The sequence below is a fragment of the Canis lupus genome, chromosome X (genome assembly GCF_003254725.2).
Source record: "Canis lupus dingo isolate Sandy chromosome X, ASM325472v2, whole genome shotgun sequence".
Classification (NCBI taxonomy): Eukaryota; Metazoa; Chordata; class Mammalia; order Carnivora; family Canidae; genus Canis; species Canis lupus.
Window position 1 is genome coordinate 48,616,512 of NC_064281.1, and position 13,051 is coordinate 48,629,562.

The following is a 13,051-nucleotide window of genomic DNA, read 5'->3' on the forward strand; positions in this document are numbered from 1 at the left end:
GGGCGCTGAAAGGGACAGAGGTCCAGAATATGTATTCGAAGAAATCCTAGCTGAAAACTTTCCTAATCTGGGAAGGGAAACAGGCATTCAGATTCAGGAAATAGAGAGATCCCCCCCTAAAAGCAATAAAAATCGTTCAACACCTCGACATTTAATAGTGAAGCTTGCAAATTCCAAAGATAAAGAGAAGATCCTTAAAGCAGCAAGACACAAGAAATCCCTAACTTCTATGGGGAGAAGTATTAGGTTAACAGCAGACCTCTCCACAGAGACCTGGCAGGCCAGAAAGGGCTGGCAGGATATATTCAGGGTCCTAAATGAGAAGAACATGCAACCAAGAACACTTTATCCAGCAAGGCTCTCATTCAGAATAGAAGGAGAGATAAAGAGCTTCCAAGACAGACAGGAACTGAAAGAACATGTGACCTCCAAACCAGCTCTGCAAGAAATTTTAAGGGGGACTCTTAAAATTCCCCTTTAAGAAGAATTTCAGTGGAACAATCCACAAAAACAGGAACTGAATAGGTATCATGATGACAGTAATCTCATATCTTTCAATAATAACTCTGAATGTGAATGGGCTTAATGACCCCATCAAAAGGCACAGGGTGTCAGACTGGAAAAAAAAGCAGGACCCATCTATTTGCTGTCTGCAAGAGACTCATTTTAGACAGAAGGACACCTACAGCCTGAAAATAAAAGGTTGGAGAACCATTTACCATTCAAATGGTCCTAAAAAGGAAGGCGGGGTAGCCATCCTTATATCAGATAAACTAAAATTTACCCCGAAGACTGTAGTGAGAGATGAACAGGGATACTATATCCTACTTAAAGGATCCAGCCAACAAGAGGACTTAACAATCATCAATATGTATGCCCCGAATGTGGGAGCTGCCAAGTATATCAATCAATTAATAAGCAAAGTTAAGACAAACTTAGATAATAATACACTTACACTTGGTGACTTCAATCTAGCGCTTCTACACTTGATAGGTCTTCTGGCACAAGATCTCCAAAGAAACAAAGGCTTTAAATGATACACTGGACCAGATGGATTTCACAGATATCTACAGAACTTTACGTCCAAACGCAACTGAGTACGTATTTTTCTTAAGTGCACACGGAACTTTCTCCAGAATAGACCACATACTGGGTCACAAATCAGGACTGAACCAATACCAAAAGATTGGGATTGTCCCATGTGTATTCTCAGAAAATAATGCCTTGAATTTAGAGCTAAATCACAACAAGAATTTTGGAAGGACTTCAAACACATGGAGGTTAAGGACCATCCTGCTAAAAGATGAAAGGGTCAACCAGGAAATTAAGGAAGAATTAAAAAGATTCATGGAAACTAATGAGAATGAAGATACAACCGTTCAAAATCTTTGGGATGCAGCAAAAGCAGTCCTGAGGGGGAAATACATCGCAATACAAGCATCCGTCCAAAAACTGGAAAGAACTCAAATACAAAAGCTAACCTTGCACAGAAAGGAGCTAGAGAAAAAACAGCAAATATATCCTACACCCAGCAGAAGAAGAGAGTTAATAAAGATTCGAGCAGAACTCAACGAAATCGAGACCAGAAGAACTGTGGAACAGATCAACAAAACCAGAAGTTGGTTCTTTGAAAGAATTAATAAGATAGATAAACCCTTAGCCAGACTTATTAAAAAGAAGAGAGAGAAGACTCAAATTAATAACATCATGAATGAGAAAGGAGCGATCACTACCACACTAAGGAAATACAAACGATTTTAAAAACATATTATGAACAGCTATACGCCAATATATTAAGCAATCTAGGAGAAATGGACGCCTTTCTGGAAAACCACAAACTACCCAAACTGGAACTGGAAAAAATAGAGAAAGATTGCTAGAACTCATCCAGCAATTTGGCAGTGTGCCAGGATACAAAATCAATGCCCAGAAGTCAGTGGCATTTCTATACACTAACAATGAGACTGAAGAAAGAGAAATTAAGGAGTCAATACCATTTACAATTATACCCAAAAGCATAAGATACCTAGGAATAAACCTAACCAAAGATGTAAAGGATCTATACCCTACAAACTATAGAACAGTTCTGAAAGAACTTGAGGAAGACACAAAGTGATGGAAAAGTATTCCATGCTCATGGATTGGCAGAATTAATATTGTGAAAATGTCAATGTTACCCAGGGCAATTTACACGTTTAATGGAATCCCTATAAAAATACCATGGACTTTCTTCAGAAAGTTAGAACAAATTATTTTAAGATTTGTGTGGAATCAGAAAAGACTCCGAATAGCCAGGGGAAAATTACAAAAGAAAACCATAGCTAGGGGCATCACAATGCCAGATTTCAGGTTGTACTATAAAGCTGTGGTCATCAAGTCAGTGTGGTACTGGCACAGAAACAGACACATAGATCAATGGAACAGAATAGAGAATCCAGAAGTGGACCCTCAACTTTATGGTGAACTAATATTCGACAAAGGAGGAAACACTATCCACTGGAAGAAAGACAGTCTCTTCAATAAGTGGTGCTGGGAAAATTGGACATCCACATGCAGAAGAAGGAAACTAGACCACTCTCTTGCACCATACACAAAGATAAACTCAAAATGGATGAAAGATCTAAATGTGAGACAAGATTCCATCAAAATCCTAGAGGAGAACACAGGCAACACCCTTTTTGAACTTGGCCACAGTAACTTCTTGCAAGATACATCCACAAAGGCAAAAGAAACAAAAGCAAAAATGAACTATTGGGACTTCATCAAGATAAGAAGCTTTTGCACAGCAAAGGATACAGTCAACAAAACTGCAAGACAACCTACAGAATGGGAGAAGATATTTGCAAATGACGTATCAGATAAAGGGCTAGTTTCCAAGATCTATAAAGAACTTCTTAAACTCAACAGCAAAGAAACAAACAATCCAATCATGAAATGGGCAAAAGACATGAACAGAAATCTCACAGAGGAAGACATAGACGTGGCCAACACGCACATGAGAAAATGCTCTGCATCACTTGCCATCAGGGACATACAAATCAAAACCACAATGAGATGCCACCTCACACCAGTGAGAATGGGGAAAATTAACAAGGCAGGAAACCACAAATGTTGGAGAGGATGCGGAGGAAAGGGAACCCTCTTGCACTGTTGCTGGGAATGTGAACTGGTGCAGCCACTCTGGAAAACTGTGTGGAGGTTCCTCAAAGAGTTAAAAATAGACCTGCCCTACAACCCAGCTATTGCACTGCTGGGGATTTACCCCAAAGATACAGATGCAATGAAACGCCGGGACACGTGTACCCCGATGTTTATAGCAGCAATGTCCACAATAGCCAAACTGTGGACAAATACCCACCATTTGCTTCTACATGGTTGGAACTGGAGGGTATTATGCCGAGTGAAATAAGTCAATTGGAGAAGGACGAACATTATATGGTCTCATTCATTTGGAGAATATAAATAATAATGAAAGGGAATAAAGGGGAAAGGAGAAAAAATAAGTGGGAAATATCAGAAAGGGAGATAGAACATGGCAGACTCCTAACTCTGGGAGACGAACTAGGGGTGGTGGAAGGGGGAGGAGGGCGGGGAACGGGGGTGACTGGGTGTCGGGCACTGAGGGGGGCACTTGATGGGATGAGCACTGGGTGTTGTTCTGTATGTTGACAAATTGAACACCAATAAAAAATAAATTTATTATTAAAAAAAAAATAACATTGACCAGGGCAGCCGCGGTGGCTCAGTGGTTTAGCTCCGCCTTCAGCCAGGGGCGTGTCCTGGAGTCTGAGGATCGAGTCCCGCATCTGGCTCCCTACATGGAGCCTTCTTCTCCCTCTGCCTGTGTCTCTGCCTCTTTCTCTCTCTCTGTGTCTCTCAGTGAATTAAATCTTAAAAAAAAAATTGGACCGGGGATCCCTGGATGGCTCACTGGTTTAGTGCCTGCCTCTTCCCAGTGCGTGGTCCTGGAGTCCTGGGATCGAGTCCGACGTCAGTCTCCCTGCATGGGAGCCCGCTTATCTCTCTGCCTGTGTCTCTGCCCGCCCCCCCTGCTCTGTGTCTCTCATGAACAAATAAATAAAATCTTAAAAAAAAAAAAAAAACATTGACCTTGGGGCACCTGGGTAGCTCAGTGGTTGAGTGTCTGCCTTTGGCTCCAGTCAGGTCGTTATCCTGGGGTCCTGGGATTGAGTCCCATATCAGGCTCCCCCACGGGGAGCCTGCTTCTCCTTCTGCCTATGTCTCTGCCTTCCTCTGTGTGTCTCTCATGAATAAGTAAAATCTAAAAAATAAAAATAAATAAATAAAACCCATTGACCGGAATTTATTCTCATGGCCACAGATGACAAGAAAGGCTGGGAAATACAATCTTTAATCTAGAAAATCATGCATTCATTTGAAGTCTATTCTTGAGAAATGACAGTACACGATTACCAACCTTTGCTCTATTTATTTGTAGGGTTATAGTAATCACTAAGTGTATGTCAGCTTTTTCTCCTCCATTAAATTTTTTAATTACAAAGATAATATTTACAGTTCAAGCTCATTATAAGAATCCAAATAATACACGAGTATATACAGTCAAGAATCTCCTCCCTTTCTCTGAGGAGTTTAGCATGTATTCTTTACACCTATTGTTATGGTCGATGGTCTGCACATGTATACATGTATCCATCCATTCATCCAGACATACATACCTACATATGTATATAACTTTTTGTTTCTGTGTTGTCCCCTTAAGCAAGAACAAGCTTGTGTAATAACATCTTACTCTGTGACAGACAATATATCATGTAGCCATTCCTGTGTCATGATTGCAATTGTTCATGTTTCATATCACTTAATGATATGTGCCTGCTCATATAGACAGCTTGTCCAGAAATGTCTTAATGAAACTAATTTCTTTTTGCAATAACATGTTTTAGTTCTTTTCTTACGTATAAAAGTAATATCTCATCGTTATAGGAAATTTGAGTAAGTATACATGTGATTGCATAATAAAGCAAGAGCAAAATAAACTAGAATAGACTGCAGTTGCTTTGCTTTCCAGAGTAAATGGCATAATTCATAGCAGTGTGGAAATAAATATCTTTATTGCTCTCTTCTCTCCAGAGTAGTAGGAACAGGAAGAAAGAAGTGTGACATTAAAATGTCAAGGCCTGTGCTGATTTTTGTGTGTGTGCTTCTGTAGTGTGGGACTGAAACAGATGGTCTGCCTTTTAGCTGTTTATCGGAGCCCATTAGTCAGTCTTTGGATAGGTAGAAGAAGATGCACAGTATAACTTAATATTTATAAGGAGTGGTGGTGAGTGTTATGTGTGTGGCGGATGAGGCCTGAGGGAAAGGTCCTTAGAAAGAGGGGAAGCAAAGCATCTAGAAGTGATAAATGGGGCCAAGAAAGAAGGTGCAAGATTGGAGCCCACAAAAGCAGTGAACAAGTGAAAAATTACACCTTACAATGTCTCCTTTTAGGTTGTAAATGTTCAGTGTTGATTATTTCCCATGTCTTCTTGTAATCTCCCCCTCTGCTTCTCAGACCATCGGTAATGTGTAAACTCACACAAATATCTTGGTTAAGTGATTCTGAAGTGTGACTATCATGGAAACAGCTGTTTATCTGCAAGTAAATTAAAACAATGATGAGTTGGCATTTTATTTTTTCATATTGCCATGGAATAAAAAGAATGACAGGTGAGTGATCATCATGCATTAGTTTCCAGTCCATTTAATCGGTCTGACAAAGCAGTAGAGACCATTCCTGGGTTCTTGACTCATTACACTGTGATCCCAGTACACAGGATGTATTTTTGTGTCCAGTCAATATTTCTACTTTCATTTTAAAATTGTGGTCTTTTGGGGAGAATGTAGGCTAGGGAAATGGGAAGTGAGAGGAGGTAAGCCCTGACTAGAGTGCTAGAATATGTGATCTTGGTAAGGTTTATTGCCCAACTGTTAATGAAGGAGAGAAAAGGAGAGATCAGAAGTGGGAATAGGAGAAAGGAATTAAACTTAGACCTTTTATTTCTCAACGAAATGTCTTCCTACAGATGAAGAGTATCCAATGGCTGGAATTATGCAGTATTGTAACATCTAAAAATATTGATGACTTCTACTCCAATTAGGAAGGCAGTTTTGGGGCAGACCGTGACCCCAGGCTTCCTTGATGAGATCACCACCTAGATATTCAGGAGAATAATCATAGATTAGTCAACTCTCCAATTATGGCAGTATATTTGGAAGTATAGAATAACTTTTTAAAAAATATTTTATTTATTTATTCATGAGAGACACATAGAGGCAGAGACACAGGCAGAGGGAGAAGCAGGCTCCCTACGGGGAGCCTGATGTGGGGCTCAATCCCAGGACCCCGGGATCACACTCTGAGCCAAAGGCATACGCTCAATCACTGAGCTACCCAGGTGCGTCTAGGATATCTTTTTTAAAAAGAGTTTTTTTACTATTTATTCATGAGAGAGAGAGAGAGAGAGAGAGAGAGATAATGAGAGCATGAGCAGGGGGAGGGTCAGAAGAAGATGAGAAGCAGACTCCCTGCTGAGCAGGGAGCCCCACACTGGGTTTGATCCCAGAAATCCAGGATCTTGACCTGAGCTGAAGACGGATGCTTAACAGACTGTGCCACCAAGGCACTATAGAATATCATTTGTGACATTTGTGAAAGGTCCAGAAAATATAAGATAAATATTACCTTAGCATCCTCTCTTTCCCTGATGGGGTGACCGAAGCCTCCCCAGTTTGCCCAGGTTTTCCTGGTTTTAGCACTGAAAGATGTGCATTCTTGGAATTCCCTCAGGCCTGGGCAAACTGGGGTTGGTCACTGTACTCCAAGCCTTCCTCTCTTGCCCCCCCCCCACCCCCATCATCCACCTCTTCCACTGACCTAGTTTTTGGAGCCTTAGCGCGGTCTTTTCCTTCTTCAGGAAACCTATCATCCAGGATGCCTGGGTGGTTCAGTGGCTGGGTGTCTGCCTTCGGCTCAGGGCGTGATCCCGGAGTCCCGGGGTGGAGTCCCACATTGGGCTCCGTGTATGGAGCCTGCTTCTCCCTCCGCCTATGTCTCTGCCTCTCTCTCTGTGTCTCTCACGAATAAATAAATAAAATCTTAAAAAAAAGGAAACCTATCATCCAAACAACATGAGGAAAATGAAGGTGCTCCAATGACATTACGAATAAGGAAAACCTAAGATTGTTTTCTATCCTTAACAGCAACAAGAAAAATTAAGTAGTCATGCCCAGCATGGAGCCCAACATGGGGCTCGAACTCACAACTGTGAGATCAAGACCTCAGCTGAGATCAAGAGTCAGATGCTCAACCAACTGAACCACCTGGGTGCCCTAACAAAAACATTTTTTAGTATTCCCTCATTTAAATTTCAATCATATTAAACTTTAAGGTTTTTCCTGAGCTGTTACCCAACTATTAGAGTTGTCTATAGTTTTACATTCCTTTTGTATATATATAAAACAATGTTTTTTTTTTGTATTCTTTACTGGAGTGTAATTGACACACGATGTTACATTAGTTTCCAGTGTACAGCATAGTGATTCAACAACAACTGTGTGCTTTATGCTATATTCACCACAACTGTAGCTATCATCTGTCACCATGCAACACTGTTATAATACTACTGACTGTATTCCCTATGCTGTACTCTTTTTTCTGATTTATTCCTTCCATAACTGGAAGCCTGCCTCTTCCATTCACCTTCAACCATTTTGCACCCACCATTGGAGCACCTAAATACATAAAACAAATGTTTTTTTCTCAGTTAGCTATAATCTTTTTTTAAAAAAGATTTTATTTATTTATTCATGAGAGACACACACAGAGAGAGAGAGAGAGAGAGAGGCAGAGACACAGGAAGAGGGAGAAGGAGGCTCCATGCAGGGAGCCCGACGTGGGACATGATCCCGGGTCTCCAGGATCAGGCCCTGGGTAAAGGCGGCGCAAAACCCCTGAGCTACCTGGGCTGCCCACATAAAGCAAATCTTAAGGGACATAAAGAGAGAAACTGATGGTAATACAATAATAATAGGGGACTTTAACACCTCATATCAATGGATAGATCATCCAGGCAGAAAATCAATATGGAAGCTGTCTTTGAATGTCACATTAGACCAGTTGGACATAGCAGATACATACAAAATATTCCATCCCAAAAGAACAGGATACACATTATTTTTCAGGTGCACATGGAAAATTCTCCAGAATAGATCACATGTTAGGCAAAAAAACAAGTCTCAGTAAATTTAAGAAGATTGAAATCATACTTACATATGTTTTCTGACCACAACAGTATGAAACGTGTAATCAGTTGCAAGAAGAAAACTGGAAAAACCAAAAATATGTGGAGGCTGAACATGCTACCAAACGGCAAATGGGTTGATGGAGAAGAAATCAAAGACAATTTAAAAAATACGTGCTTTAATTCTTCTTTAAATATTTGATAGAATTGTCCAGTGAAACTATCAAGGCCAGGAAATTTCTTTTTGACAGTTTTTAAAATATAAATATGGAAACTATTTCCATCACAATTAAAGGAATATTAAACCTATGTATTTCATATCAGATGAGTTGTGATAGTTATTTGTTTCCTACAAATTGGTGAGACTTGTAAGTTGTCATATTCATTTGTGTAGTTATTCATTGTATTCTTTTATTATTCTGTTGTCTGTAAGACTTGTAGTGACAGTCCTTTTCATTCGTTATACTGATGATTTGTTTCTTCTCTCCTTTTGTTTATGTCAGTCTTGCTAGAGGTTGTCCATTTTTATCTTTTCCAAAGAACCACTTCCAACTCTGGCAACCACTAATACATTTTCTATATTTGTGAGGGATTTTGTTTCTGTGTTTGTTTTAATTTCAAATATAAGTGAGGTCATATGGTATTTGTCTTTCTCTGGATGACTTATTTCACTTAGGATAAGGCCCTCAAGTTTCCTCCATATTGTCACAAAAGGAGGGTTTTCACATTTTTTGTGGCTGAATAATATCCAATTATATATAATATATGAAATATTATATATAAAATCACATTCTCTTTCTTTATTCATCTGTTGTGGGCAATTAAGTTGTCCTCATGTCTTGATTATTGTAAATAATGTTTTAATGAACATGGGGCTACAGATACAGATAACTCTTTGACATCATGATTTCATTTCCTATAGATAAATATGTAGAAATGTAATTATTGCTGGACCATGTGCCAAATTTATTTTTAACTTTTTTGAGGAAACTCCATATTGTTTTCTGTACTAATTGCACTAGCTTATATTTCCACCAACAGTACACATGGGTCCCCTATACTCCACATCTTAGTCAACAGTTATTATTATTGTTTTTTGTAATAGCCATTCTAACAGGCTTAAGGTGATATATTGCTGTGGCTTTGATGTGCATTTCCTCAGTGATTAGTAATGCTGGGCACTTTTTCATGTACCTATTGGCCATTTGTTTGTCTTTGGAAAAATAACTATTCAGATCCTCTGCCCATTTTTTTAAAAAGATTTTTTAAATTTATTTATTCATGAGACAGAGAGAGAGAGAGAGAGAGAGAGGCAGAGACACAGGCAGAGGGAGAAGCAGGCTCCATGCAAGGAGCCCGACATGAGACTCAATCCTGAGACCCCAGGATCACATCCTGGGCCGAAGGTAGGCACTAAACCACTGAGCCACTCAGGAACCCTCCCCCCCTGCCCATTTTTAATTGGATCATTTGCTTTTTATCCTATTGAGTTGTGTAAGATATTTTTATATTTTGGATATTAAACCTTTATCAAATATATGACTTGTAAATATTTTCTCCAATTCTGTAGGTTGCCTCTTTATTGGCTGATAGCTTCCTTTGCTGTTGAGAAGCTTTTTAGTTTGCTGTAGCCCCCCATGTTTATTTTTGCTTTAGTTGCCTTTGCTGCTGGTGTCCAATCCAAAAATATCATTGCCAAGATTGATGTCAAGGAGCTTAGCCTCTTGTGCATTCTTCTAAGAATTTTATGGCTTCGGGTCTTATGTTAACTCTTTAGTCCATTCTGAGTTTATTTTTATCTATGGTGTATGATAGTGATCCAGCTTCATTCTTTTGCATGTAGCTGCCCATTTTTCCAGTAGCCATTTATTTAAAAAATATAAATATTTATATAAAAAATAAAAATATTTATTATATATTCTTGTCTTCCTCTAAATTAATTCAGTATTGTGTACACACACACACACACACACACACACACACACATATATATATTTTTTTCTGGACACTTTATTCTTTTCCATTGACTTATGTATCTGTTTTTATGCCAATGCCACACTGTTTTAATCATGCTAGCTTTCTAATATAGTTTATTTTTTAAATTTTTTTAAGATTTTATTTATTTATTCATGAGAGACACAGAGAGAGAGAGACAGAGAGAGAGAGGCAGAGACACAGGCAGAGGGGGAAGCAGGCTCCATGGAGAGAGCCCGAGGTGGGACTTGATCCCGGGTCTCCAGGATCACACCCTGGGCCGAAGGCAGATGCTCAACTGCTGAGCCACCCAGGCGTCCCTCTAATATAGTTTAAAATCTGGAAGTGTGATGCCTCCAGCTTTATATTTCTTTCTCAAGACTATTCTGGATAATCTAGGTCTTCTGTGGTTCCATGCAAGTATTTGGATTATTTGTTTTAGGAGTAATTTTCTAAATTTCCTTTCAGGATTTTTTATTGCTAATGAATAGAAATACAACTGATTTACTTTTTTTTTCAACTGATTTACTTTGTAGATTATTTTTTGTCCAGCAAATTTGCTGAATTTATTAGTTCTAACATTTTCTTGGGTAAATCTTTAGATTCTCTTACATACAAGACTATTTTATTTCCACGTATAAATGATTCTAGACCTTCATTTCCAAATTTTATTTCTCTTTCTTGCCTAATTGTCCTGGCTACAAATTCCACTTTATTGTTGAATAAAATTGTCAAGAGCAGTCATGTTTTTTCGGATTTTTATATCAGAGTAAATGTTTTTGGGTTCTCTATTCAGTATGATGTTTGTGGTGGGCTTTCTTCATTTGTTAGTTTTTTTTAAGATTTATTTATTTATTTGAGAGAGAGAGACAGAGAGACAGAGAGAGAGGTGGAAGGAAAGAGAATAAGAGAGTCTCAAGCAAACTCCCCGCTGAGTGGGGAACCCAACAGGGGGCTCGATCTCATGACCCTGAGATCATGACCTGACCTGAAATCAAGAGTCAGATGCTTAACCGTTGAGTCACCTAGGTGACCTTGCTGTGGGCTTTCTATATATGGCTTCTATATATATGGTTAGAGAGTTGTCTTCTAGTTTTTTTTTAAGATTTTTAATTTATTTATTCATGAGAGACACAGAGAGAGAGAGATAGAGAGAGAGACAGAGATACAGGCCGAGGGAGAATCAGGCTCCATGCAGGGAGCCCGATGTGGAATTTGATCCCAGGACTCCAGGATCATGCCCTGGGCCGAAGGCAGGCTCTAAACCACTGAGCCACCCAGGCATCCCATCTTTTAGTTTTTTAAATTGTTTTTGTGTGATAAAAGGGTGTGGAATGTTCTCAAATGCTTCTTCTGCATTGATATGATCCTGTGTCTTTTTCTTCATTCTGTTAATGTAGTCCATTTCAATGATTGATTTGTACATGTTGAACCATCCTTGCATTTCAGGAATTAATTCCACTAGGTCCCACTGTATAATCCTTCTTTTAGTGTGCTGTTGAATATGATTTGCCAGTATTTTTCTAGGGATTTTTATGTGACTATATAACATGAATATTGTTCTCTAGCTTTTGTTGTTTTTCTATTGTCCGGTTTTGATATCAGGGAAATGCAGGCCACATTGAATGAGTGGGATATGTTTTATCCTCTTTGGGCTTTTTGAAGAGGTTGGTGAGATTGGCATAAATTCTCATTTACGTGTTTTGTTGTAGTAGTAGTAGCAGTAGTTGTTGTTGTCATTTTAATTCACCAGTGAACCTTTGGACCCGGGCAGTTTTAGTTTTTGGATGTTTTTGGATTAGCGATTCAATCTGTTTACTTAGCACAAGGTCCATTTAGGTTTCCCATTTAGTCATGCTTCTGTTTTAGTAGTTGAGTGTTTTGAAGAATTTATCCATTTCTTGTAAGTTATCCAATTTATTGTTCAACAATTGTTGGTAGAATTTTTCTTTTCTTTTCTTCTAAGCTTTTATTTAAATTCCAGTTAATGGGCATACAGTATAATATAATTTAAAGTGTAAAATTTATTGATTGAACACTTGGCTAAAACGTCTAGTGCTCATCACAAGTGCACTCGTTAGTCTCCATCACCTATTTAACCCACCCCACCACCCACCTCCCTGCTGGTAACTATCAGTTTATTTTCTATAGTTAAAAGAGTCTATTTCTTGGTTTGCCTCTCTCCCTCTCTCTCTCTTTCTTTACGCTCATTTGTTTTCTTTCTTAAATTCTACATATGAGTGAAATCATAATGGTATTTGTCTTTCCTGACTGACTTGTTTTGCTTACCATTATGTTTTCTAGCTCCCTCCATGTTTTGGCAAATGGCAAGATTTCATTCTTTTTTGTGGCTGAGTAATGTTCTGTCGTATATATACACCACCTCTTTTTATCTATTTTGTAGTCTTTGACATCTGGACTCTTTCCATAACTGGGCTATTGTAGATAATGCTGGTAAAATCTTAGGATGCTTGCATTATGTCTAATTAATATTTTGTGTTTTGGGGGTAAATACCTCGTGGTGCAATTGCTGGATTATAGGGTAGTTCTATTTTTAACTTTTTGAGGAACCTCCATCCTGTTTCCCAGTGTTAGTGCACCAGTTTGCATTCCCACCAACAGTGTAAGAGGGTTCCTTTTTCTCTACATCCTCAGCAACACCTGTTGTTTCTCGTGTCGTTGATTTGTATTTCCCCAGTGATGAGTGATTTTGAGCATCTTTTCATGTGTCTCTTGGCCATCTTCATGTCTTCTTTGGAAAATGTTTATTCATGTCTTCTGCCCATTTTTATAATTGTATTATTTGATGTTAG

The 13,051-nt window shown here is 38.8% G+C and overlaps 1 long non-coding RNA gene across 1 annotated transcript; it reads right to left on the reverse strand.

Annotated features, from left to right (window-relative positions):
* Positions 1 to 4,451: 4,451 nt before the first annotated feature.
* LOC118353735 (uncharacterized) lies at positions 4,452 to 8,347 on the reverse strand. Its single transcript, XR_004813102.2, has 3 exons — positions 8,294 to 8,347; positions 6,016 to 6,176; positions 4,452 to 5,617 (listed from the first exon to the last, which is right to left on the reverse strand). It is a non-coding gene; the product is annotated as an uncharacterized LOC118353735 (long non-coding RNA).
* Positions 8,348 to 13,051: the final 4,704 nt, after the last annotated feature.